Here is a 23,351-nt window from a genome sequence, read left to right as displayed (position 1 = left end):
CTTCCCTGGGGCCACAGCCAAGGCTCTGGGAAAAGCAAACATTTGTGTGTAAGTTCCCCCAAATTGGGTGTGTAAAGCCTCTTGCTCAGTTAGCGAAACCAAGAGAAGAACCCAGTTTAAAAAAAGAAAAAGTACCCACATGAGAATTCAACCCACCAATCCTAGAACTGGCCATTTGGAAACTCTCCCACGTGCTGCAAGAGAACTTCACCGGATTTTTGGCTTCAGTGACAAAAAGTGTCCCTAAAAAAAAAAAAAAAAAAAACCCACAGCCTGGCATTTGAGCTCAGAACTTTTATTTAAGGAATGTATCTGCAGTCCCTAGACACAGACCAATCCTCAGACTTGCCCAAACTTTGAAGCTGAGAACGAAATGCACATTTCTTCTCTGCGTTTTCTCAAATAGATATTTTTTAACTGTCTCCTAGTTGAGCCCAGCTTAGAATGGCATATAGGATCTCCCAGAGTTTTTAGGTGTTCCTTAGAAGCTTCTAAAGCAAGTTTTGGAAGACTAATAGCTGTAAAAAATATAGACCTATATATTATATATAGTTATATATATATATATTTAAAGAGATATCTATATCTATACAAAGTTCCCGTACTCTCCGGCTCTGTACAAAGTCCGACCTGGACACCCCGGGTCGCGGGCGCTAATGCATGAATGTAAATACCCTGAGGCCTGCCTTCCCGACGGTGCGCCAAGTGCACGCAGGAAGAGGCCTCTTGTCTCTAGGAGTCCTGACTCCAGGGACGGATGTCAAGTCTGTGTCGTCTTGTCCACCAGCGAGCCGCTGCTGTGGACGGAGCAGGACCGCCAGCACTGGGGGGGCCATGGATGCTACTCACAAGGACGAAAGTACCATGCCTTTTTTATTTTCAATAAAAATGTACTTATAAAGATGATGGTTGGTTGTCTTCTGGGGTGGGGGCTGGTCCTGGGCGGTGCGGGGCGTGGGAAGGAGGGAGGGTGCTGAGTGTGGGGGGTGCTCTTGCCCTGAGGCCCTGCTACAAACCCAGGGCCGGGCTAGGTGACTCACCTGCCTTATTTCCGTTCAGTTTTCTCCCACTACCGCAAGGCCGGCATCTATGGGGACTCTAAGGTACCAATCCTGCCCCCCTCCCTCGACCCAGCCATCTTGATCCTTGACTCCGTTGAGAAGAGGGTGACCAACTGTCCCAGTTTGCCAGGACTGGGAGGTTTACCTAAAACGTGGCTCTTCCAGGGCTAAAACCAGAGAAGCGCCAGGCAAACAGGCCAGGCCAGTTTCCCTGATTTGCTAGGAATCAGGGGCCAGGCTGGAGGGGAGATAGGTCAGGCCTGTGGCCTCCACTGTGTCCTCCCTCTGTCCAGACTCCAGCCCCTCTCCCCCAGAGTTGGTCCGCAGCACCCCTCCCCAGAGCAGCCGTAAGCTGAGGGAGCCCGAAGGGTGCAGGCTGGCCCCGGGGTCCCCGGCCCCCTGGATGGAGTGGAGGGTGAGCTGCCTGTGAGGGCGGACTCCTTCCCAGCGCTTCTGGGAGGTCCCTGTCCGATGGGCCAGCAGCAGTGAAGAAAGCAGGGCCTCTGCAGCATCAGCGTTCCCGGTGGAGGGGTGAGGAGCCGGGTCAGAGGTGGAGTGTGACGGGCGAGGGCACTCCGACGGGCACGCCGACGTCAGGAAGGAGGTGGGGTTGGCGGCTGAGCCCAGACAGGGATCTTTGGCAGCAGGCAAAGGATGTGACTGAGGCGGCCCCCGCCCAGACCATTCCCCTTGGTTGGGTGGTGCTGGGTGCTGCCGCCCTCGCCTGGGTTCCCCGGGGGGGAGCAGCTAGGAGGGCCCTGTGGGGTCCCCACCCCGGCCCCCAGCCTTGGGGGCAGCCACTCCGGGCAGGGCTCTGGGGCAGGCCCAGGCAGTGGGGGAGCCATGGAGCTTCTCTCCGAGAGCCAGTAGTGCCCACCGCCAACCTGAGATTTCGTAAGTGGCCACGTGCCCAAACTTGACATGTCCCTGCATACAGTGGGTGGCAGCCATCACTGCTCTTAAGGCCACTGTTGTCATCACTAAAAGGCTGCCATGCCATCAGGCCCCAGAGAGCTCCTCTGCCCACTGGCCAGCTACACGGGTCCTCCCTGGGAGGCCGGTGAGGATCCGGAGGGATGCCTCGGGCCCCGAACCCACTCCTGTGCACTCTCGCCTGACTGCAGCCACCGCAGAGCCCCGAGGCCCCCAGGGCAGGAGGCCGGAGTGTTACCGGGAGGCTCGGACCCCCACGGGCACCCCGGGACAGAGCAGGGCCAGCCTGGGGAAGGGCTGGAGGGGCTGTGGGAGTTGTTGGCCCCTACTAGGGGCCACTTCCCAGCTCAGCTCGGGTCGACCATATCCGGTCCAGCGCCCAGCAGCCTCATACCTGCCTCTGGGCCCTGCGCCACCCCCCCCCCCCCCCCCACCCGCTGTTGCCAAGAAGGAGGCCTGAGATGCAGTGGGCTGGGCTGGTGTCTCTGCGCTGCAGTCAAGGCCCCTGGCCCCAGGGCAGGAGGGAAAGGCTCCTCCACCTTCCTGCCCCCGCACCCTGCACCCCACCAGCACTATGTGGGGCCCAGAAGGCGGTACCTTGAGGAAGGGTAAGCAGCTGCACTTCCAAGTGGGGGCCTCGGCTTTGGGCAGACTCACCGGCCCACCTAGCTGGTGACTCACCCCGCTGGACCACTCACTCCCCTGCCCCACCGTCCCCTGCCCAATGCCAAAGTCAGCCCTGAGGAAAGTACCAGACAAATTCCTTGACACCACTTGACTGCAGGCTCTCCATCCCTGGCTCCAACAGTGCCCCCCAGCCCTGGCTCCAGGCACTGCTGTGACTCCTCTCCATCCTAGTCCTGTGCGGCCTCATCTTATCTGCTGTCTCTCAGAGGCTGCATCTTCCTTGAACACATGGGACGTAAGCCACACATGCGCAGAGCCAGGGTGACTTCGCCTTCTCGGGGTGACTACAGCCCTGCATGTGTAGCCCTGACTTCTATCCTCTTCTAGGGAGACTTCCACTTGCTTTCTCCTCTGGCATCTGAACCCACCAGCCCCTTGAGAGCCTGCGTCCGCTCATACCCTAGGGGTTGACCCTGCGGTGTCTTGGGGATTCAGAGAAACAAGATAGGACCTGCCCTACAGAAGCAGTGTGGTGGTAGTGATGGACTCAAGATGGACTGACAGTGACACCAGTGTGGAGTTGGAGAACACCCGGGGCCAGTTCCCCAGAGCCTCTATACATTACCTCTTTCCACTCACTCTGAAAGCCTAGGAGGCACCTAGATTGTCCCCATTTTACAGGTAAGTAAACTGAGGTTCAAAAAGATTAAGCGACTTACTAAGGGTCAAAAAAGCAGTATGGGGCAGAGGTGATATTCAGATCCAGTTCCCTGTGGCTATAAGTTCTAGGCTTTTCCAAACCAGACAGGCCCTCAGATTTGAAATGGTCCTTTCCATCTTGATTTTCATCCAATTATTTAACCCGCACATGAGAAGCAAATGGGACACTCACCCTTCCCCCACCCCTGGAAGCTGGAGGCAAAGATTCATGGATCTGACATCTGCTAAGTGCCTTCCCTTCTGAGAGCCTTGGTTTTCACTGCTATAAAGTGGGCATGATAAGCCCTGGCCAGCTCCCTCCCTAGAATGTGCACATGGAAGGGACTGGAATGGCCCCAGCATCGCCAGATCATCCTTCTGTCTGGCCTCCAAAGAGTCTTCCTGGAATGGCTTCTCTGTAGCTACAATGGTTGGTCACTCAGAGTCATTCCCTCGACACAAGTCCCCAGCTTCAGGACCGTGCTGCTGCCCCCATGCCACACTCCTATTTCTTCCAGCAAGTGTCCTCAGGGGTCCTTTCCTGTCGATTAACCTCAGCCATGGGCCAACTCAGGCCAACAGAGAGCTTCTTCCAATGGTGAACCCTAAAAGGAATGCGGCCCAGGCTACATTTGTCTTCTTGCAAGAACTTCTTGAGTGAAAGCATCATCCTTTCTTTGCCAAGACAGACATCCATTCCCTAAGGCATGGAGTATCTACCTAACTCACGGCTAAGGACACTCAGGAATTCCTCCTGAAGCCAAGATCTGCTCTGAGGTGACTTGCTGTCTCTACCATTAAAGCTAGAAGCAACTGGGAACTTCCCTACGCTGCTCCTTGCATCTCCACCCTACACCTCTTTTTTTTTTTTTTTTTTTTTTTTTTTTTTTTAAATTTTTTTTTTTTTTTTATTTATTTATGATAGTCACAGAGAGAGAGAGAGAGGCAGAGACACAGGCGGAGGGAGAAGCAGGCTCCATGCACCGGGAGCCTGATGTGGGATTCGATCCCGGGTCTCCAGGATCGCGCCCTGGGCCAAAGGCAGGCGCCAAACCGCTGCGCCACCCAGGGATCCCCTCCACCCTACACCTCTTAATTTAAAAACAAGCGTCCTCCTTTCTAGACTCTGACACACAGGGATCACGACTTTCTGAACAGGGATTCCGAGAAAGGCAAGGCCCTGCTCCTAAGAGAGAGGCTTTCTGATGGTGGCCTTGCAGGCTGACAGATGCTCTGCTCACATGGGAGTGCAGCCCAGCAGGGAGTCCAGCCCGAGGAAGGGCAATCCCTGCCCAGGAACAGGGAGGGGTCCTCAGGGTGGTGACAACATAGCCAACCGCACAGAGAGCCAGCAGTGAGGTGCTTCCGAAGCTGTCTTCCAAGAGCAGGGCTGAGGAAGAGGTGGTGTATGGGGCGCTTGTTCAATGAAATTCCAGGTGAGGCTAGCTTAAATGCCGCTGACTTTTGCCTGGAGGTTTGCCCTTAACCTTTGAAACAGAACATATTCTCCAGGGCTCTCATGTTCTTTACGGGAACTTAATTTTCTATTTCACCTTTTATGCCAAACTTCAACAAAAGAGTGTGACAAGCATGTTCAGATTATGGGAATACAGAGATTTTCAAAAAAAAAAAAAAATACAGAAATTTTCAGAGCCCACATTTGTGTTCACAGCCCGGTGATGACAAATGGCCCTGCTGCAATCAGCGTGGGTGATGAGAGAAGCCAGCTGGGCACCACGGCTGGTTTGGCTCCCCTCTGCCAGGCCTCGGCACCCATGGTGCCTAGACTCCGCCTGGAGCAATCTCCCTCCTCTGTCTCCCACACTGTCCCGGCCCAGGGCTGCTCACTGAGGCCCAGGACTGCAAATCCCCTCATGTATATCTGACTCCAAGTGTGTATGTCCAGCCTCAACTTCCCTACTCATCTCCATACTTGGGGGGTCTCTGGTGGCTCACTTCCTGCAAACAGGTGTCTCGTCGCAGCCTAGCATGACTCCTAGCTCCCCCTCCACCACCCTGCAACACACCATCTTCCTCACCTCCATCCATGGCCTCATTGGCCACCACTGCTTCTCAGCACGAACCCTGACGGTCATGCTTTAGGTCTCGGTGCCTTGGACCAGTGGCCAGTACAGCAGCAAGGTCTACATCTCCATCTCCAAATCTCTGGAGTCCACCAGCTTAACTCAGCCTCTCCGACTCCAGTTGAAGCCACCACCACCTCCCGCCTGGACTATAGGGAGAGCCCTGGTCTCAGCCCCATTTCCACCTCTGGTGTCCCCACTATCTCTACAAAACACAAGTCAGGTCATACATGGGCTTAAGACCTGCCCCTGACTTCTACGATTGTCATAAAAGCCACACTTGTTCCCCTGGCTCACAAGGCTCTTCCTGACCTGGCCCCTGCTTCTCTCTCAGCCCCAACCCCTGACCCCTTGTGCTGTCCCCCACTCCTCTGCTCGGCCACCCTGGCCTTCATGTGGCCCCTCATGTGCCAACTGATATCCTTACAGTCATCCTTTCCCCAGTGATCACCTTGTGGCTTTCTCGGGCCACCTAGCCATTGTCTCTTCTACTGCCTTAGTTCATTTCCATATGGAACTTCTCACCCCAGGACACGTGTGCATCTACTGTCTTTCTTCTCCCATTAGAATGGGAGGTACCTGAACAGGGCCCCACTCTGGCGTTTGGTCTTGGTCATTGCCAAATCTCCAGCCCCTCAAACATTTCCTGACACAAGAAATATTTGTAGAATTAATTAATTGAGTCATTGCGGGTTATGAATTTAACACCATACACACAGCATAAAGAAAACATAGAGCACTTTATTGCACATAACTCTTCAGAGTCCCCCCTCACTGGGGGTGGGGGTGGGACAAGTAGAAAAACCTGGATTTGCAAATTGATGGCATTCAGGCCTCTTCTTGTTTCACTAGTGTCTTTGGGATGACCCTGTCTCCTGGATGGATGCTCAGTCTTTGAGCCATCTTTCTAGGCCAGCTCCCCTCTAGAAGGCACCCAGGCCACCCCCCAAGCAGGTGTCTGGGGTCTCCGGTGCAGAGGGAGCCAAACTCAGATGGAGCAGTTGAGGGCCTGGCAGGTCTGGGGGCCAGGCTGCGCTGCTTCCCCAACAGGCGACTGCAGGGCTGTGTCTGGGCCCTTCTAGTCTCAAGAGGGCAAGCGGGCTGCCCCCATGGCTCTAGAGGTGAGTGTCTGGATCGCAGCAATCTCTTCTCCTGACCATGGGCTCGGCTCAGGTTTCTGCTCTGAGCCCCAGTCAGGGGACTCCAGAATCTGCACCGTCATGCAGGCAGCTGGGTGCAGGCTCCTGTCCGTGGCCACCTGCCCCACCGAGGCCGCCCATGGCTGTGGGCACTTCTCCTGAGTTGTATGCACTTTCACCGGGGATGTAGACAACACCCTCGCCCCCATGAGAGAAGGTACACACATGTCCGCCTGGCCTCTGAGCCCAGCCCTACACGGGTCTCCCTTTTTCTTTTGCCAATGATCCAGTCGGGTCCAGAAGAGACGGGCTCTCTGCTTCCTCATCCCATCTGACCAGAACTTTCTCTACATCTGACCCTCCTCCTGGCCCACGCCGTCCATGCAGCTAGACTGGGGGATGTGGTCTCCTGGAGAAGAAGAAAGAACATACCCATTTATTATTTCCCAAATGTTATCCCCGTTACAAATGCAAGGATGTGTTCGTACCATGTGAAGTCCAGATGACAGAACCTGCCGGGAGGATTTCCCCGTCGCTCATCCAGAGGCACGCGGAGGGAGCCTGGAGTCCTCATGAGCAGCACCGCAGCTTGGGAACGGCCGCACCCAGACCTGGAGCCCCATTCCCACTGCAAACTGGTCAGCACCGCGCCGGCGTCCGAGGAGCAGCGGGCACCCCTGGAGGGTTAGCTGTCACCCTTGTTTCCGACTCCCTCTCTGCCGGGTACCGGACACTGGCTCGCTTACTCTTTACAGAAAAGGCTGAAAGAGGGGAGTTACCGTCTCCGTTTTTGCTATTGACGACACCGAGGCTTGGCAAGGTCAAGGGCTCGGTGGAGGACGGGCTGCGGTCGGTCTCCAGCCCAGCGGGCCGCCTGGCCTCTGCGTCTGCGAGCCCTCGGCCCGGCAGGGAGCACTGGGTCCGCCCTGCTGTCTGGAGCTGCGGACTCCCTCTGCAGAGCACCCCGGCTCGCGGCCTGATTGTCCTCACCTGCAGGGTTTCGTCCTTCACGCTTGATTGCTCACTGGCTCCTTTCTCTTCCAAGTGGCCACTTGAAGGAGCGGAAATCAGGGCGTCCGCCAGGCAGCCCCGGGAGGCTCCCCTCTCCATCCGTCTGCTGGGGGGGGGGCTGTCTGGGCCACATAATTAAAAAGCCAGCTCTTTGTTCTACCAAAACCGAGGTTTCGGCCAACGTCCCGTGTACCCTCCAGGGGAGAGCCGGCTCCAGGGGCTCACCAGGCACCACCGGCTGACCTCCGGTTCTCTGAGGTCGGGGAACCAGGAGGGTGGTTGACTGGGGCGACCTGCCCCAACCTGAAAGGAGGTCAAACAGATGCTTGGGCCTGTGGTGGTGGTGGTGGTGGGGGGGGGTGGTTGGGCAGCGCCCCAGCCAGTGGCCGTGCAGGTGGGGGCAGAGAAATGGGGGGAACAAGGCCAAGAGGGCCTGAAGATCAGCCCCAAGTCCTCCTTTGCCACAGGCTTGCAGAGGGAGCCCATAAAATGAGAGGTCGGTTGTAACTGGGTGGCCAACTCACAGGCGACAGGGCAGCACAGGCTAAGTGTGAAGCAAGCCAGGCCCTGCAAATCAACCTAGAGACAACAGGATTTGGCTGAGAAGCTTTTGGGGTCTTCCTGTAGGAGACAGAGGCCAGTAGTGGGACCCATATAAAACCGGGGCCCATGCGCTCCATCAAAGAGATTTCAAACCAAAAGGTGAAATGAAAAGTTGAAGCTCATCAAGCAGAACATGCTGCGGGCCAAGTTCAACCAGGAGGCTGCCAGGTGGTGACTTTTCTACGTTATTCTACCTCTGGGTCCGGTGAATGGTGACCTGGCACTAACTATCCAACTATGTATTAGAAAGAACCAGGACTTTGGAGGCAGATGGAGCTGGATTCAAATTTTGTTCTACCTTTTTACTCAGTGATACATGCAAGCACTGTCTCTCTGTGCTTCAGTTTTCTCATCTGTAATATGGGGTTGATAACGGATGGGCCTTCCTCACATCATTTTGTGAGGATTAGATGAGATGCCATATCTAAAGTGCCTGACATGTAGTAAGCCCTCCTACATGCAGCTAGGATTGTAAGTAACTGGGGCAAGTGTCTGAGTGGAGTCTCCACAGGCCCCCAACCTAAGGGTTCATTATCATACTCTTCAATTCAGAAATTTTTATTATTTTCCATAAAACTATTATATTAAATAGGAAACTAAATGCGATTTAATGTGAGAGCTATATATATATTTTTTCAAATAAATGAATTCCCAAAGCAAAGGGGGAAAAGCTCTTGTCAGATGAAGCTGATGATGGCTTGATGAAAATTTATGATAAATGATCAGTAAACAGGAACACCAAGGTGGAGCTGCTCCCAAGAAAGCCCTCAGACTTCTCTACCCCACACTTGGCACATGTTAGCCCAAAGAGCCCAAAACCAGATAAAGGGAAGAGACATTAACCTTTACTGAGTTCTAACACTATCACAGCCAGCTGTATGACCTTGGAGAAGTCCTGTAACCTCTGGGCCTCAGTTACTTCACCTGCAAAATGGCAATCACAGTGTAGCAGCGCTAAGAGAAGAAAAGGTAATATATATAAAGTGCTCAGTACCTCGTAGACACTCAATACATGATGGATCTTGGGGTTTCTCTCAAACTCTATTCAAGAGACTTCCTGCTTGTTGCTCCCATCAGTGGAGTGGAGTGGCCAACGTTTTATGAATAAGACTTCAGTCAACTCCTAAAGGGATCAACTCTCATGAAAATGGGGTCTGGTACTATTCCACTGAGTTCCAACCCCTCACATTACTGTTAAAACACTCAGTCTGCCCGATATACATATTTGCAAATTAATTCTACTCAAGAAGTATATGAAATGATCTGCATTGTCCAGTTACCACCAGAGGCCTTCAACTCCAACTCAGGAAAGAGTCTTGGTGGATAAACCCGTCTTCTCCAATCCAATCCAATCCTCGTTTGGCCTGCTGTAGTCTGGAAATGGGGCAGTTGCTGCAAGCACTTGACCTCAGGATGAGACCTCAGAAGATATTGGCTGAGAACATCCTGATGAGAGGCAGAATGACCCGCTTGCAAAGACAGGATGCACAGTGGAGACCGGACATCCTTGAATAATGATCATGTTTGGCTCTCGTGGCCTTGCAGGTCTTGCTTCTGAGGGACTAGCTGAAGAAAAAAACAGGTGAGTCTGCAGATGGGAGCCGTCCCCTCGAGCAGTCTTCCTAAGGTGGTACAGGTCTTCCTGGTGGTCCACAGATTCTGGCAAGCCTCCCAAGTGCCATCACAGACCTCCACTCACATGAGCTTTCCATCACCCCCGGGAGATGGGTAGATAGCTCCATTCACAGAAGGAAAAATAGAGGTCCTTAAAGGCTTAATAACTTGTCCAAGGTCACCCAACTAGTAAGAGGCAGGTCCCTTGCCAACAATCATGGAGTCTGTGCATTTGCAGATTTTGGCTTGGTCTACCCTTGGGCATCTTTGAATGTTCTGTTCACACTCCAAAGCCAGTAGGATTCCACAGGGATAGGGAACACAGTCTATGCCTTAGCCCTTCTCCAAGCCAATGATCAGTACTGGCCAAGTCTGGATCAGGTAAAAATTTCTTGGAATCTCTGTGCCCTCTGTTTGGCTGTCAGGCTGCCACATGGGGCTGGGCTGTGGTAGGAACCAACAATGGCAGTGGTTGGGAGCACGGCCGTTGAGGTTAGACAGCCAATGGTCAAGTTCCAGCTCTGCCTCTTACTAGCCATGTGACGTTGGGCAAGTAGCTTTCCTTCCCTAGGCTTTAACATGAGAAAAAGAATAGGAAATCATAACTTTCATTGAGTGCTTACCATGTGCCAGGCATTGCTGTCTTTCCTTGCATTCTTTTATCATCTCAACAACCCTACGAAGTAGAATGTGTCATTGTCCCCATTTTACAGATGAGGAAATATTAGTAACAAAATTTCAAAAGCCTGGAGGTGGCAGGAAGCTATATCTATGCAAGGGTTAGATGTGCTTTCTCTCCATGCCTTCAGACAGGCCAGGTTCAGCAGACTCTTTCTGTAAAGGCCCAGATGGTAAATATTTTAGGCTTTCAGAGCCATGTGTCTCTGTCCCAGCTCTTTAACTTTGCCCTTATAGCAAAAGCATCACAGACCATATGTACATGGTGGGTGTGGCTGTGATCTGATAAAGCCTTAGAAAAACAGTCAGTGGGCTGACCCCTGATCTAGATGATTGGCTTCTCCTCTTACTCCTTAGGGTCAATCTTGCTCAACTTCCATCTGTCCCCTGTCTTCCTAACTCTTCTAAGAGGCTGAGTCTGACTTGCTGGGGGGTGGGGGAGGGCAGTTGACATTAAGGCTAGAAGAAGATGAGGACACTGGGGGATGGGCCTGAGAGCAGTGTAGGCCCGAGAAGCTGCTTACTGGTGGTCTCTATAAACCAGTGAAGAGCAGGGTCCCAGCAGGGACAGTATTTGGGTCAGGTTGGCAGGAAAGCAAGTCATGGTTCTCCGGGGCAAGGAGGAAGACCTGCCCGGGGGGTGGGGGGTGGGGTGGGGGGGGGTGGGGTGGGGAACGGGCAAGACCCCAGATAGACTGTGACCGGGATGAAAGAAACATTCCAGAGAGTAGGAAGCTTTAGACAGGAGCCCAGTCAAGAGGACTGAGTTGAGGGCTCCTCTCCAGAGGAGAAAGCAAATACAAAGAGAAACTGAGACAGCTGTCCGTTGAAAGAACAGGGGTTGGAGAAGAGCCTGTGGAGGACTCTGGACCTTGCCTCCTGGTAGGACGGGGCTGCCTGCAGCAGGGTGGACTTGGACCCAGGCCCAGCAAAGAGCCTGGCTGCCATTGAGCGACCACGGGCGTGTCAGCCAGACCCTCACACAGGAAGGAGCTAAGGCTGCCTCTTCAGGCCGGTTTCTGTTACCACCCCCTCCAGGAATCGCTCCACAGAAAGAAAATGTCACAGTTCAGCCCTTGCTAAGTCTACTGGGGAGCTCAAGAAAGACCTGTTTTCTTAATCAAATCCATCCCACTCAATAGACTCTAATGAAATGAGTGCTGCGTGCCAGGCCCTGGGGATCTGGAGACAGGACACAACCTCAGAGCTGTCACAGTGTACACGTGGAATTGGTATGAGACAGAAAGTTCTTGGAGGCCTAAACAAGCACAACTGGGAGCACTCTAACTTGCGGAGGCCTTTCAGAAGCACTCCTTCATAAAATAGGCATAACGATCACTTCTCTCTTCTTAATCTAGGGACCAACACGTTCCCCGCAGGCAGGGACGAAGCTGTGCCATCCTGTTATTCTAGAACTCATGTGAAACACTTAAGCACAGGAGGACTTGCTTCTCCCTGAGAAGCATGAAGGTATCAGAATTCCCAGCAGAAAAGAGAGACCTCTTAATAATAACCAACATAAAATAACATAAATAAATAAATAAATAAATAGCCTTGTGCCCTCGAGTTCCTTCCTGGAGAACAACTTCAGATGAATTGTGTACTTCTCTTACCAAATGACCTGAAAGAAAGGCCTTTCTTCTCGATAACTAGACTTTAGTTTTAAGGGAAGTTAGAAGTTTTAAAAGTTTACAAGAAAGGTATAAACTGATTTTAAAAAACCCCAGGCTCACAGAGATAATAAAAAATGCATTTAATAGCATGTCAATATACAGCTTAAATGTATAGTAAGTCTTCTTGTAGTCAGTGCATTACAGGGATAGAGAAGAGAAATATCATTTGTGAATGCACAGTCAAATGCTAAGTAGAAGTGCTGATAAATCTTGGTGCTCTTACACTATTAAAATTCCATTTTATGAAACATAACTCCGGGTGCAGTGCTCTGTGCCAGCGTGGGGAATCGTCTGGTCCAGTATGCAATCTACAGTTTTAAATTGAATTGTATACAAGTGTTAACAAAAGAATAAAATTTATTATTCACAAAACTAAAGTGGTTATCATAAAGCTTACAAGAAAAGTACAGCCTAGAACTAATGAGTTGAAAAATTAGTTTTAAAAATAATAAAACTTACTGGACAGTTTTGGAAAATGATATTATAAAACAAAGAAAACAATTGGCACAGTTTAACCACCTAATTTCTAAGTGCACTTTGTAATGGTCCTTGCAAGCTGCCACTTTTTCCCAGGATAATGACAAAAAGCTTCAGTCAAGTGTCACTGGCTTATGGTGACGGGTTTTTTTTTATTGCATTGCCAAGAGTGGATTTTAAGAAAAAACACTACAAAGGTTTCAAAAACCCTATTTATTCTCTATCATCAAAAATAGCAACAGGGGGACTTATACAACTTTTCTGTGAGTACCCACCAGTCTATTTTTTTTTTCTTAAAAAAAATAGAAGTTAGTTAAAGAAAAATGATTTGGTTTTTAAAAAATAATGTAAGGAAACACTTAATCAGATAGCCCAAGGAGTCATCAGAAATATGTGTAGCAAGAAAGCTTCATTTTGGCCCTCTCCGGCCTTTGCACGTCTTTTTACTAAACTAGAAAGAGAATGTACAGTACCAATATGTTCCCCAACCTGCTTGGATCAAATTGTTTTTGTTTTGAAACCCATTATTGCTAAACCAGAGTGTTGACACTGAGAGCCGAGGAGTCCACTCATAGAGGATAAAATTGGGAGGCCGCATCTGAGGACTGGATCTCCACCTGGGCCATTTTGAACTGAGTGCACTGCAGCCACTTGCGGAGGGCTGCCAGGCCGGCGCTGCTCGGGGCCGAGCCTGGGGGCGTCCTTAGGCTGTGATGGTTCACGTTGTTCTGAATGGCCTGGAGGCGAAGCTGGAGTCCCGCAGATAAGTGCTGTTAAGGAAGGGTGAGATATAGCTAGTTTAGTTTCTTGCCTTCAAATGTTCCCGGTCCACCCAGGGAGTGCCAGCCTGGGCTTCTTCCGCAGGCAGAACTCAGCTGTGTGGCTCAGGGGCTGTGTGGCCTGGATGGGAGGGCAGTTCCCACACTTGGCGGTGTGTGGGGCCGGCGACACAAGCAAGGAACCGTGATTCTAAAGGCCCAGATCTGTCTGAGTAATGCCACTGCCATCTTGACTCGTTTAGTGCAGGGGGAATCTGGAGCTGGCACGTCGGGTGTGGGCTGACATATACTCTTGTCCTCCTGGAGCCGGTCACCACACAGGCCTGTGCTCTGCTGCCAGCGCCCCGGGTTCAGACCCTAGCTCCTCTGGGGACAATTCTGGGAATGAGGTTTTTCAGTCTGTGTTTGGATTTTCTTATGGGCAAACTGGGGAAAGTCATACTTCATGGGGTGTTTGTTTTATTAAGGATATGTGAGCTAATGGAGGGTTTAAGACAGAAGTGGGCACATGAGAGTCGCTCATTACATTTTAATCATGATCACAGTCTCTCTGTTCTCATGTTTATGCACATGAAGAAGCTGGGTTGTGAGCCCTGTTGGCCACAGATTTCCCTAAAGCTGGGGCAGGGGAGGGGTGGGATGGAGGAGGGACAATCTGGAAGAAGAAATGGTTTTCACAGTAAAAGAATGACATGTGGAACGAGGGAGCAGGTCCCTTCCCTTCTGGCTCAGTTGGGTCATACGTTCAATGTTAGCCTTTCTTAATAGAACTCTTCCTGTTACAAAAAGTCCATTTTGGTCTTTCTTTAGAGTTTATTTATTACATTTATTTTAAGTAATCTCTACACCCAACGTGGGGCTTGAACTCACAATCCTGAGATCAAGTTGCAAAATCTATCCGACTGAGCCAGCCAGGTGCCCCACAAAAAGCCTATTTTAATGGCCAGGCGTCAGACTCAGACTCAGATGCCCCTCCACCCACACCCTCAGACTCAGATGCCCTCCACCCACACCCTCATCGACAGTGAACAATACGACCATGGCTTCTGCTGTCACCTGGGCCTGCAGCCTCTTCCTGAGCCCACAGAGATTCCTGCTTGATCAGCCCCCTGAGGCCAGGAGCCCGGTGACTTCACCTTTCTCCAATAGTTAGTGGAGCACCACTGAACCCTGTGAATGTTATGACCTTCTCTGGAGATAATTCAGCTTCCAGTCCACCCAGGGACAACTTACCTTGATATTTGACTGAATCATTGGCAACCACATAGGTATCAGCTGTGTGGAGAAACACAGAAGCCTTGTTATTAGCGTTCTCCATCCCCACCCCCATAAGCGTCGCTTACTGCTCAGGAAAGCAGGGCACACAGAACCCCTTTAACATCACAAAAGGATGGGACCCTGCTGCGGAGTGATCCATTATCGGAAAAACATCTTTCCGAGGCCAAATCCCGCTGAGCTGGTGGCATTGGGAGGTTAATAAGTGCCCCCATGAGTGCTTGAAACACACACTTTACAGTAAATGACTGATTGTCTCTTGAAAGCTACCACACACGGGAAATTAAATGTGTATTTATTTAATTAATTCCTCACTTTCTTGAAACAGAATTTCCTCCACAGGATCTCTAAAATTGAATCCCTGAGTAGGATGGTGACTCTATTGTTAAGAAAATATCACAGGGAAGTGGCTGAGATGCTTCAGGGACAGAAAAAAGCAAGCCTGGAAGGAGCCTGGCTGTGATCTGGAAGGTGGGACACAGCAAGAGAGACGGGCCAGAGGTCTGAACAGTACTGTCACACACAGGCGAGTGGAGGGGCCCTGCTCTGGCAGAGAGCAAGGCGCTCAAACTGTGGGCATGTGGGGAGCCTTGCCCTTCTGCTGCCTCTCCTGCCCACCCTGAGCCTCTCTGCTGTGCCCTTCCTTGGAGGTCACAAGGTGTCTGTCCAGCAGCAGCTCTCCTCTCCCTGCTCTGGTCTCTCAGCCATGGTTCTACCTTCTAGAACATAACATCTCATAAATCCAGAAGTTGGGGACAAAACAGTGTTTTCCAGAGTCTGTTCCACAGCACTCCAGTTTGGTGGGTTTAAATGGGGGTGGGACGCTGGTCCAACAAGTTGGGAAACGCTAGGTTCCTTATTACAGCACTGCTCAGATCTTTAATACACTAACATGCATCATACCTCTTCACTGTATTCCTTCCAACCCTCTGCTCCTGTTCAATAGAGGAGTACAGCTGTCATTTGTGCCCCCTCAAAATAGACACTGTAGTCCCTCCCCACGCTGCTTTAGAAGGTGACCTTATTTGGAAGAGGGATCAATACAGATGTAATTAGTTAAAATGAGGTCATTCTACGGTAGGGTGGGGTGGGCTCCTAATCCAATATGGCTGATGCTCTTATAAAAAGGGGAAAATTAGGACACAGATATGCCCACAGGGAAAGCACCAGGCAAAGATGCAGGCAGGGGTCTACAAGCCAAAGAACGTCAAATATTGCCAACCAACCCCCAGAAGTTAGGGGGGGAAGGATGGAACAGATTCTCCCTCACAGCCCTCAGAAGGAACAACTCTGCTGACCCCTTAGCCACAGCCACGGGCTTCTGGTTTCCAGAACTGTGGGATAAGAAGTTTCCGTTTCAGCTGCCTAGTTTGTGGTACTAACTAGTAGGGCATGACTGTCAGGGCAGCCCTAGCAAATGAATACAAGGGCACACTTCAGGAAGCAAGGTGGCAGTGTGCCAAGGGGTGAGGAGGTGGTAGGGGTTCAGGTGATACTGAAGTATGGGCTCTCAGGAGAGGGTCATGAAAAACAAGTTTAGAAAAGCAGAGGTGAGACCCCTCGCCATCCACCCATGATGATCTGGGTTGCCACATTAGGGGATTTGGATTTATTTCCAAATCCAATAGAACTTCTGAAGAGGGGAGCCCTGTTCACTGTGAGCCGAAATGTGCTTCAAACAAATCATAGTGGCAGCAATCTGCAAGGTAGGGTGAGGAGGGATGTAGAGAATGGAGGCTGAGGCTTGAGTAGAGGCTGCCTCGATGGTCCAGGTAAGATCAGGGGTGGCTTTGGAGAGGGAAAAGGGTGGTTGGTGCCTGCAGACACAATCTGGGAGGGTCTGAGGACCCTCTTTGGAGTGAGGAAAAGGTCAAAGCAGAAGCTGAGGCTTCTAGCTTAGGCAAACTGGAGGAGCTGTGCCATGAAGGAAATGAAAGAACTAGCAGGAGGGCTGCTGGGATGAGGGGACAGTGTACCAATGACCTCTCTGTTCACTAGTCATGGCCACGGGCTGCAGGTTCATTTAACTCATCAACACATTCACACAAGCACACACACATAGACACACACAAAACTTAGTGAATTGAGAAATTACATTTCTCTCTATGTTTTTGTTCCCAAGGTCCAATCTGGCTGTTTTGCTTTGAACATTCTGCTGAGACATACAATTTGCTAATTTGATTTCCACTGATGTTGGTTCCTCAACACAGTGCTCATCCTGGAGTCATGTAGCCATGTAATACTGTCTCTAGCATGAATGTTGTGTTTGGGACAGCATATGGTGTGTACCAGATGATATAACTGGACTAAAAGTCAAAATATCAGAAAATGTAAAAAATTTTTAAAAAATCAGGAAATGACATTTTCTCTCTGCCTCTTCCAACCACCAAGCCTTATTAACTGTGGGATTACAAAGATCAGTGACAGTTAAGGCTATGTTCTCTGGCCATTAGCAAGACCGGCTCATGTAAACATTCTGATTGAGAAAAAGTAAGCTAGTCTAACCACTTCTTCTTCTCCAGTCTGTACAGAAAAAAACAAAACAAAACAAAAAAAACCTCTAAGGGCCCTAATGCCTACAAACTTCTTTTGTTGACTTCTAATCTATTTAATATGGAGCAGGCCTGTATGCCTCTTGGTATTTAGGAAAGACCCAAACTAACCTCCTTAAGATCCTGAGGGACCAAGCAGAGTAGGAGGCAGGAAGCACTAAGTACTTTGACCCTGGGAGGATACATTTCCCAGTGCTATTCTTGGGGCTAAAGGCCTGTATGAGGCAATCAAGAGGAATAGTGAGGTTGGTTTTAGAAGGGTTTTTGCTATTAGCCCATTTATGAAACATGTGACATGTCATTCTAAAATATAACTGCAAAGGACCTTCAGATTTGTGATTTATGAATCTCATAACTTCAAGTCTTCAAGTTAAATCTCATTATTATTGATAGCATTATATAAGCCAGCAGTCTTCCTATTTCAGGAATGCTAATTTGACTTATTGAATAACATTTATTTCAGTTCTCTTTTGCTAGTGGCTCCTACAAAGCTGTCAGTAAGAATTAGATGTAATTTATTCTGGGTTCTGTAATGTTATAATAAAGTTGGTTGGGGTTTTTTTCCTCTCTAGAAATGATATCCAGAAAACCGATGTATATTAAAAAAAAAATGGGTTGTTTTTCACCAAAGTAAAATGGATACCTTTCCTCTTATCTTGGTTTATGCTACAGGAAAAAATTAAAGACTTTCTGCTCAGTTAGACTGCATTCATTTCACTCCATGCTTGTTACAGCTCTCAAAACTAAAATTAGGTGTGAAATTCTCTCTTTCAGGAAAGATAGAATAACAAAGACCAGATTTACCCTTCTGCCTGGAACAACTAAAATTCCATATGGAGTATATGAAATAATGGTTTTCAGACCGTGGGCATCAGCAGTGCAGCACAGCGATCCCTGAGGGAGAGGAAACAAGGCAAGCGCTACAGTTATCCTAGCTCACTGCCTAGAAAGCTTCCAGGACCTGAGCAGAGCCTGTTTCCTGTGTTGAGGAAAAGGAGCTGGGAGTCTAGAGAGACCGAGGTGTGTAGTTTGTCAGGCAGAGAGTACTGGAGGTGAGAGGGCTGCACAGAAAGATCCATAACGGGTCCCCTTTGAATCTTCAGCTAACTACTGACCAGTGCACGCATGTGAGGAAACCACCCAAGGCTGAAGACAAAACAACCCAAAAAGATGAGTGGTGATCACACAGTGCCAGCAATAATTTGTGTCTCCACAAACTAGTTAGAGTGGACAATTCTTTTTTCCTTTTTTAATTTAAGTTCTTTAACAGAATATCAAGTAGAATACTCAGAAGGCTATTACCTTAGTAGTAAAGAAATATTAGCTCTAGACAAAATGCAGCTCTGATCACCTGACAAGGCTTAAAAGCAAGTCTCAAAAGGAAAAAAATCCTTCTAAATAATTTAACTGTATCATAGAATATAGCCCAAAAATATTTATAGGGATACAAAAATATCCAGTACCCAAGAAAGTCAACTTCAAAATCTCAAGAATGTAATAAAAAATTACCAGGCATGCAAAAAAGCAGGAAAAGACCTATAATGAGAATAAAAATCAATCAATTGGAGGGACACCTGGGTGGCTCAGTTGGTTAAGTGTCTGCATTTGGTTTGGGTCATGATCTCAGGGTCCTGGGATTAAGCCCCACATCACACTCTCTATTTAGCAGGGAGCCTGCTTTTCTTTCTCCCTCTGCCTCTGCCCCTCCTCCCTCACTTGTGTTCTCTCTTTCTCACTCTGCTCTCTCAAATAAATAAATAAATCTTAAAAAAAAAAAAAAAAAGAAAGAAAAGAAAAAGAAAAAGAAACTAGAAAAGGAAGAGGAGATTACAGCCAAAATGTAATCGTCAAAAACTCAATCCAACAGAAGGCAAAAGGAAAAAAAAAAAAGAATAAAAGATATAAAACAGATGGGAAATATAGAAAACAAATTGCAAAGTGATAGATTTAGGCCCAACAATGGCACAAAACACATTAAATGAAGACGGTTTATAGACTCCCAATTAAAAGGAAGGGACTGTCAGACTGGATTTAAAAGAAATGCAACATCTAGCTATCTGCTGCCTTTAAGAAATAGACTATAAACATAAAGACACAAAGAGGTTAAAGGTAAAATGATGTTAAAAGATAGACCATCCTAACAGTAGTCAAAAGAAAACTAGACTGCCTTTATTAATGTCAAAGTACTGTTCACTTTGATTCCTCAGATGATTCCTGAGAATGAAGACAGCCACTTCAGAATCCCTTTTATTAAGAAGACATACTAATCTTAAACATTTATGCACCAAATAACAGAGATTCATAATACATGAAGCAAACACTGGTAAACCTGAAAAAAATGAATAAACAAATCCACAGTTATGGAGACATTTCAATACCCCTTTCTCAATAATTGATACAATAAGTAGACAGAAGGAAGGACACAGAAGACTTGAACAACACTACTAATAAGCTAGAATCAAGCAGCATAGGAAACTACCCCCCCAAAAAGCAGAAGGGATATTCTTTTCCAGTGCACACAGAGCATTTACCAAGATAGACTATGTTCTGGGCCATAAAACAAATCTCAATTTAAAATAACCAAAATTATATACAGTATGTTCTGTATATATACAGAATTATATACAGTATGTTCTCTGACCACAAATGGAACTAAAAATCCATAATAGAAAATCCCGAAATATTTGAAAAATAAATAACATATTTCTAAATAGCTGAAAATGAGTTAAAATAGAAAGCAAAAGGGAAGTTAGAAAGTATTTTGAACTGAATATAAATGAGAACACAATATATCGAATTGTGGGATACTGCTAAACCAGGGCTTAGAGGTAAATTTATGATAGACAAAAAAATATATTATTTATAATAGACAAGAGTGAATTAAATCTAAAGTAATCAAAAGAAAGAATAAACAGAAATCAATGAAATAAAATGCAGAGAGAAAATCAATGAAAACAACCCAAAAGCTGGTTATTGTTGTTTTTTAATCAAAAACTGACTAAAATTGATACGCCTCTATACAGACTGACCAGGGGGAAAAAAGAAGAGAAGTCACAAATCACCAATGTCAGGAATTACAGAGGTGGCATACTACTGATCCTACAGATATTAAAAGTATATTATTAACAACTTCATGCCAATAAAATTGACTACCTTGATGAAATGGATAAATTCTTTGAAAGACATATAGTTACTTCCTAAAGATTACTCAAGAATAAACAGATAACTTAAATAGCACTATATCAACTGAAGCAATTGAATCTGTAATTTAAAACTCTTCTGCAAAGAAAATTTCAAGCCCAGGCAGTTCTACTGGTGAGTTCTATCAAATATTTAAGGGGAAAAAAAAAAAAACCACCATATCTACACAAACTTTTTCAAGAAGCAGAAAAGGAAGGAATACTTCCCAAATCATTCTGAGGCCATCATTACCCTGATACCAAAACCAAAAATATAGTTATCACAAGCAAAGAGATTTACAGGCCAACATTCCTCATGAACATCAATGCAAAAAATTATTTTAAAATGTTAGCAAATAGAATTCCGCAAGATATAAAAAGGATAAATAATACACAGCACAACCAAGTATGGTCTGTCTCAGGACCACAAGATTAGTTTAACATGCAAAAACCAATCCATAAAGTTTACCTTGTTAACAGTCAAAAAGAATAGTCAAATAACCTCTTAATAAATGTAGGAAAAGTATCTGAAAAGCCCTACGGTTTATTCCTGACAAAAATTTGTAGCAGACCAGGAATAGAAGGGAACCTTGCTCAGTTTGACAAAGAGTACCTATGACAGCTAACATTTAATGAGTGAAGATGGATGGTTTCTTCCTAAGATTAGGAACAAGGCAAGGTTTCCCACTCTCATGACTTCTATTCAACTTGGACTACAGGATCTAGCCAGAGCAATACAATAAGAAAAAGAAATAAAAGGCATAAAGACTAGAAAAGAAGAAATTAAACTGCCTTTATTTACACATGACACAACTGTCTATACAGAAAAGCTGATGAAATCTACAAAAAAAAACCTAACACTAATAAATGAGTTTAACAGTTTGCAGGGTAAAAGGTCAATATAAAATCAGTTGTATTTCTAAATACTACCAACAAACAATAAAAAATTTAAGTATAAAAAGGCCATACCACTTATAATACCATAAAACTATGATATACGTAGGGATAAATTTGACAAAACTATGCTAGTCCTACATATGGAATCTACATGATATTGCTGGAAGAAGTTAATCAAAGCTTTTAAAAAATATATAGAGATATCCTGTGTTCATGGATTGGAAGACTCAATATTGTTAAGATCTCAATTTTACTTGGGTTAGGCAAAGATTTTTAAAAATACAACATTAAAGCATGATCCATTAAAGAAAAATTTGATAAATGGTACTTCATCAAAATTAAGACCCTCTGCTCTTCACAAGACACTGTTAAGATAATGAAAAGACAACTGCAGAGAAAATCTTTGCAAATCTCATATCTGATAAAGGACTTATGCCTTAAAATTCAATTAAAAGAGAAAAAGATCCATCCCAATAAAAAAAAAGGGCAAATAATTTTAACAGATACTTTACCAAGCAGATATATGGATGGCAAATGAGCATATGAAAAGATGTTTAATGTCATCTGTCAACAAGGAAATGCAACTTTAAAGCATGATGAGATACCAGTACACAATTTGTAGGATGCCTAAAATTAAAGATCTTTAATTAATGATCAGTAAGACAGAGAGGTGGAAGGATAGAAGAAAAGGAAGAAGAGGGGAAGTAAAAAAAAAAAAAAAGAATGAGAAATTAAGTTCTTTACTCTAAATTTATCACACTAGTATGTCTCTGATGTCCTTGGACAGATGGCAAATACTTAAACTTTCATACACTAAACAGTGATTTAGAGTAGTAATATTGGAAATGAAATTAATTTACCTTAGAAAAAAGTTCTAGCTACAAAATCAAACAATGAAAGATTATTTTCCTTGGTTTTCTGGATATCTTGTAAGGTGAGGTGCCACCAACCAATTTATAGGACTATAAGGTCATTTTCAGAACAACGTTCTCAAGTATTATTTTCATTAATTGTGTTAACATGCAATCACAGTCCAACATCTTTAATCCAGCTAGAGTCAGTCACAGTGGTAGACCAAGAGCAAAAATAACATGATAACCATTTGGGGAAGGGTTGTTATGTGAGCCTGAACTCTCCAGTCCCCGACTCTCATAGTCAAAATTAAATCAGTTTTGTTTTCCTTGTCAAAGGCACATTCAAAGTAAATCCACATTTGTTTTTAGCAGTAAGAAACAGTCTATAAAAATCATAAGATTTTCCTACCTTGACAAAAATTGTTGAATTGCATTCTTGCAATGCCTCCATTAAACTAATCACATGGAGACACACCATTTCTACCATCTGAAACAACAAATACGAAAATCAGTTCCACTCCCAGTGATCCGGAAGCCTTGAAACCTCTAGAATTTCAACTAGAACCTGGCTTTAAGGAGCTCCAGAGGTTTTACAACAGTTGTGCCCTCTTTATCTGATTCAGGGCTGCCAGTGGAATTCAGGGATTAATCTCATTCATCTGCGTGCAATTCCTACCAGAGGATACATGCCTTTTGCTTCCCTCCTTCCAACTACAGAATTTGGCTGTAGGTCCTTTTCTCCATCTTGACCCTTTCTCCAGTTTCTTCACCTGGAGTGGCTGTTCACTTATTACACACCTGTCTTTGTGGCTTTGTTCTCTATAGAACAAGGCAGCCACGTTGATGATGGTTCAAAATACAGTGCAGAGGACGCTCCTCATCAGAAATTCCTAAGGCTGGGGGCACCTGGGTGGCTCAGTGGTTGAGTGTCTGTCTTTGGCTCAGGTCGTGATCCCAGGATCCTAGGATGGAGTCCCTCATGGGGCTCCCCGTGGGGAGCCTGCTTCTCCCTCTGCCTATGTCTCTGCCTCTCTCTTTGTGTCTCTCATGAATAAATAAATAAAATAAAATAAATTCCTAAGGATGGATTTTGATCACTCCAAGAGGATTTTATCAGACTGGCATATATAGTTTAATAAATTTTTCAGGATAAAACTCATCCAAACTCATTAGTAGCATTATTTGTACAAAATTCATTTGTAACAGATTCATTTTC

The 23,351-nt window shown here is 46.8% G+C and overlaps 1 long non-coding RNA gene and 1 other non-coding gene across 2 annotated transcripts; both read right to left on the bottom strand.

The window, feature by feature from the left end:
- Positions 1 to 6,125: 6,125 nt before the first annotated feature.
- LOC112907324 (uncharacterized) lies at positions 6,126 to 11,342 on the bottom strand. The gene is made up of 2 exons (XR_003232753.2): positions 7,032 to 11,342; positions 6,126 to 6,952 (listed from the first exon to the last, which is right to left on the bottom strand). It is a non-coding gene; the product is annotated as an uncharacterized lncRNA (long non-coding RNA).
- Positions 11,343 to 12,187: 845 nt separating this feature from the next.
- Positions 12,188 to 22,626, bottom strand: LOC112907341 (uncharacterized). The gene is made up of 3 exons (XR_012002294.1): positions 22,545 to 22,626; positions 14,612 to 14,653; positions 12,188 to 13,369 (listed from the first exon to the last, which is right to left on the bottom strand). It is a non-coding gene; the product is annotated as an uncharacterized protein (transcript).
- Between the last annotated feature and the right edge of the window lie 725 nt (positions 22,627 to 23,351).

Source organism: Vulpes vulpes, chromosome 6, assembly GCF_048418805.1.
Source record: "Vulpes vulpes isolate BD-2025 chromosome 6, VulVul3, whole genome shotgun sequence".
In the NCBI taxonomy this organism is placed as follows: domain Eukaryota; kingdom Metazoa; phylum Chordata; class Mammalia; order Carnivora; family Canidae; genus Vulpes; species Vulpes vulpes.
The sequence above is the reverse complement of the archived record's forward strand: the minus strand, read 5'-3'. Positions and strand labels throughout refer to the sequence as shown.